Here is a 5,157-nt window from a genome sequence, read left to right as displayed (position 1 = left end):
AAAAGAAAAGCAAAAAAAAGAAAGAAAGAAAGTATGTCATCAGAAATTGGAAGTCTCTCATTATCCCGACAGTAAGCACTTGGTTATTTTATTCCAAGTTTGCTATTAGGCACTACCAGTCCTAGGGATTTGTGGATTATTACCTGCAAAAGGGAATTTCTCACAGGCATCCACTCTCCTTGAGCCTTTGCTTCCTACTCAGTTGCTAGGCCCTTTTATTTCCTACAATTCCCTGATTTCTATAAAATAGTACATAGAGAGGTTCAGTTCTTCACACTTTCATCCCCCCCCCAATCCAAAGTGGCCTCTGGATGGACCTTTGCACAAACACTTACTCACTGAAGTGCTTGGCTTAACAAAAAATAAACCACCACTCTGGTCTCCACTCTTAATTACACAAAAGCTGCCACAAACTTTGAAATTACAAGAATTTTAAAAGTTTAATATTTTTTATCTAATGCTTAGACAGGATTCAGATTTTCCCCTTCCATACCAGCATTAGCTCTCCTTATCCTATACTTCTACAATTCTCAGCTCACGCCTCTCATAGACATTACCAGACTGCATTTCAATAATGTATTTAAGTCCCTTTCTCCATAAGTAATGAATTTGTCTCCTTCATTTCTCAGTCTAAATACTGAACACAAATTCAGGCACAAAAAGGCATTATTTTGGGTATGAATAAATGAACAGATGATTGAATGAAATGACAAACTAAAATATCTCAATTCTCAAAAGTTATTTTGTACACAAAAAATATAATTTCAATATCCTGCTGAGGATATTATGTAGAATATAATACAAACAATTTGAAATTAAACTACATCTCAGAAACCGTGTTATCCATTTCCTAGCTGTTCTCTCTGACATCAAGCTATCTAATCTCTGTTCAAATACATTCTGCATTCTGCATGGATAATCCTCCCTAAATACTACTTTCAACATCACTCCTTTACCGAGTAAAATAATCAGGTACTTCCGATTCTGAAGGCCATTTCCCCCACCTCCACAATTTCTTGTGTCACTTTCATCACCCTTCTCAATTGCTAAATCTAATGGGCAGTTGTCAGTCCCATGTTACTTGACTTTTTGGTTGCATTTGACAATTGATCACTCCACCTTCCTGGAAATACTTTATTCATTTGGTTTTCAGGACATGGCCTTCTCTTGATTTTCCTCACTGGCTCCTATTCAAACTGCTCTTCTCCTTTAGTTTTTCACATGAGAGGTTCCAGTGCTCAGTTACTGGACCCGTTCCCTTCTCTTCATATACTTACTTCCTTGGTTATTAATCCATTCTCAAAACTGTTGGTAAATCATCCATCATCCAATCACTTCCAAATTTCTATCGCCATCCCAGACCTTTCCTCTGAACTCCAGATTTGTATGCCTAATTGCCTACATAATATCTTCATACTATGAGTACTGAATACCTCAAACCAACATATCCCAAAGGTTAGCTCCTCATCTAGTTTGAATTTTGTCCGGTAAGCCAGTGTTCTTTTGGTCTTCGAGCTATCTGCCTCAGAATCACCTGGGTACTAGTTTGAAATGATTTCTGCACCTTGCCCCAGGTAAGCCAAATCAAAATATCTAGGAAAGGGACCCAGAAATTGCATTACAGCTAGCTGTTTGGCTGTTTCTTAAAGTTTTGCTTGACTCGGAGGGGAGCCAGACACAAAGCTGCAAGAGACATGGTCAGCTTTGTTTTTGAGAAAGTTAACTCTAGAAGCAATGGGGAACATAGGCAAAAGGTCATGCCAGGGAGATCAGACCTAGATTATTTAAAATACTCTTTGATCAAGATCCTGTGGCCTTCAATCTTTTGCTGAGAAAACACTACTTTTTATTCCCTAAAGTAGTGAAGCTGAAATGTAGAAGGAAGGTAGGTTGTGTCCCCTACAAAGAATGTTCCCTTCTCTAGGAAGAATTCTAAAAAATGTGAGAGGCTAGGGAGGGAGGTTGGAGATTTCCACCTTTTGTGTCCTTACTATATACTAGGCACTACAGTAGGCACATTGTATGTATTTGCTTTAGGCATACCTCAGAGATATCGCAGGTTCTGTTCCAGATCACTGCAATAAAGCAAATATTGCAATAAAGCAAGTCACACAAATTTTTTGGTTTTCCATTGCTGAAAAAAGTTATATTTAAACTATACTGCAGTCTATTAAGTATACAATAGCATTATGTCTAAATAAACAATGTACATACCCTGATTAAAAATACTTTATTGCTAAAATTGCTCTAATGATCATATGAGCCTTAAGCAGGTTGCAATCTTTTTGCTGGTAGAGGGTCTTGCCTTGGTGTGAATGGTCATTGACTTATTAAGGTAGTGATTGCTGGAGGTTGGGGTGACTATGGCAATTTCTTTAAATGAGACAACGGTGAAGTTTCCCACATGGGAAACTTCATGTGGGAAGTCTCTTTCACAAAAGAGACTGTTCCTTTCTGTTCCATGGACTGTTCCATGAAACAGAAAGTTCCATGGACTGTTCCTTTCACAAAAGATTTCTCTGTAGTATGCAAGGATGTGTTTTACCCACCTTAGAACTTCTTTGAAAACTGGAGTCAGTTTTCTCAAACCTGCTGTTGCTTTATCAACTAAGTTTATATTATATCCTAAATCCTAAATCTTTTGTTGTCATTTTGACAATGTTCACAGCATCTTCACCAGGAGCACATTCAATCTCAAGAAACCACTTACTTTGCTCATCCATGAGAAATCCCTCATGCATTCAAATTTTATCATGAGATTTTAGCAATTCAGTCACATCTTTGGTCTCCACTTCTAGTTCTAGTTCTTTTGCTATTTCTACCACATATGCAGTTACTTCCTCCTTGAAGTCTTGAATCCCTCAAAGTCATCTATAAGGGTTTGAATGAACTTCTACCAAACTGCTGTTAATGTTGATACTTTGACTTTGTCGCATGAACCACAAATGTTCTTAATGACATTAAAATGATGAACGCTTTCAGAAAGTTTTCAATGAACTTTGCCCAGATTCATCAGAGGAATCACAATCTATGGCAGCTATAGCTTAATGAAATGAGGTTCTTAAATTATAAGGCTTGAAAGTCAGAATTACTCAGTGATCCATGGGCTGAGGAATGGATGTTGTGTTAGCAGGCATGAATACATTAACCTTCTTGTGCATTTCCATCAGAGCTCATGGGAATTTTTTTTTTTTTTCTAAGCAGCGGGTCTCAACAGTGGGCTTAAAGTAGTTATATACCATGCTGTAAGTAGCTGTGCTGTCACTCAGGCTTTGTTGTTCCATTTCTAGAACACAGGCAGAGTAGACTTAGCATAATTGTTAAGGGCTTTAAGGATTTCAGAATGAAAAATGAGCATTGGCTTCAACTTCAAGTGACAAGCTTCATTAGCCCCTAACAAGAGAATCAGCCTGTCCTTTGAAGCTTTGAAGCCGGGCTTTGACTTCTTCTATCTAGCTCTGGAAGTTCTAAATGGCGTCTTTTTCCAAGAGAAAGCTGTTTTGTCTACACTGGAAATCTGTAGTTTAATGCAGCTACCATCATCCATCTTAGCTAGATCTTCTGGATGACTTGCTGCTTCGCCTTGCACTTTTATGTTATGGGAATGGCTTCTTCGCTTAAACCTCATAAACCAGCTTCTGCTACTTTCAGACTTTTCTTTTACAGCTTTCATCCCTCTCTAACCCTTCACAGAATTGAAGAGCGTGATGGCCTTGCTCTTGGTTAAGTTTGGCTTAAGGAAATGTTGTGGCTAGCTTGATCCTCTATCCAGACCGCTAAACATTTCTCCATATCAGCAATAAAGTTTTTTTTGTTTTGTGTTTTGCTTTCTTATCATTCGCATGTTCCCTGAAGTAGAACTTTTTAACTTCCTTCAAGAACTTTTCCTTTGCATTTACAACTTGGCTAACTGGTACAAGAGACCTGGCTTTTGTCCTACCTCGGCTTTCGACATTCCTCCCTCATGAAGCTTAATCGTTCTAGCTTTTAATTTAAGGTGAGAGATGTGCAACTCTTTCTCTCATTTGAACACTTAGAGGCCATTGTGGGGCTGTTAATTGGCCTGATTGCAATATTGTTGTACACTGGGAATAGGGAATCCTGAAGAAAGAGACCAGGACAGAATGGCCACACATTTATCAGTTAAGTTTATTGTCTTATATGGGCAAGGTTTGTAGCACCCAAAAACAGTTACGGTAATAGCATCAAAGATCTCTAATCATAGATCACCAAAACAGATATAATAATGAAACAGTCCGAAATGTTTTGAGAATGACCAAAATGTGACAGAGACAGGAAGTGAACATATGCTATTGGAAAAATGATGCCCATAGTCTTGCTGGTTGCAGGGCTGCCACAAACCCTGAATTTGTAAGACAACATTTGTGAAGTACAACTAAGCAGATCACAATAAGATAAGATATGCTTGTATCTCCTTTAATTTTCATTCAGAGTTGTTTGAGAAGTTACTACCTTCTCATTTTTTCAGATGTAAGAATTAAAACAAGGAAGGAAGTTAACTTTTCTAAAGACACCCAGCCAGATAATAATGGAGCTGGTAACTAAACCCAGTTCTGCCAGACTTCAAAAATTAAACTGCTTTCACTAAAGCACACCACTGGTCACTGTGTTTGAAGTACAAGATGGTACTAGCAATTGATTGAGAGGTTTTTTTTTTTATTATTATATACTTTTTGAGATGGAGTCTCGCTCTGTGGCCTAGGCTGGAATGCAGTGGTGGCCATCTCAGCTCACTGCAACCTCCACCTCCCAGGTTCAAGCACTTTTCTGCCTCAGCCTCCTGAGTAGCTGGGATTACAGGCGCCCACCACCACGCCCAGCTAATTTTTGTATTTTCAGAAGAGACAGGGTTTCACCATCTTGGCCAGGCTGATCTTGAACTCCTGATCTCATGATCCACCCACCTCAGCCTCCCAAAGTGCTGGGATTACAGCCACCGTGCCCTGCTAATTGAGAGATTTATTGAAAATACTTGAAAATCTTATTGTAGTCAAGTCTTTTAAAAATATTTTTTACTTTTAACATGTATTATTATTTTGAGACAGGCTGTAGTACAGTGGCATGGCCATGGTTGACTGCAGACTTGCATTTCTGGACTTAAGCAATCCTCCCACCTCAACCTCCAGATATTTTTTT

At 38.6% G+C, this 5,157-nt stretch overlaps 1 protein-coding gene across 1 annotated transcript in view; it reads left to right on the top strand.

Annotated features, from left to right (window-relative positions):
• Positions 1–5,157, top strand: part of PGR (progesterone receptor) — an 81,316-nt gene that overhangs the window by 12,373 nt on the left and 63,786 nt on the right. The gene's annotated exons all lie outside the window — the stretch shown is intronic.

The sequence above is a fragment of the Cebus imitator genome, unplaced genomic scaffold, assembly GCF_001604975.1.
Source record: "Cebus imitator isolate Cc_AM_T3 unplaced genomic scaffold, Cebus_imitator-1.0 Scaffold182, whole genome shotgun sequence".
NCBI lineage: Eukaryota > Metazoa > Chordata > Mammalia > Primates > Cebidae > Cebus > Cebus imitator.
Note: the sequence above shows the minus strand (reverse complement) of the source record. Positions and strands in the feature narration are given on the sequence as shown.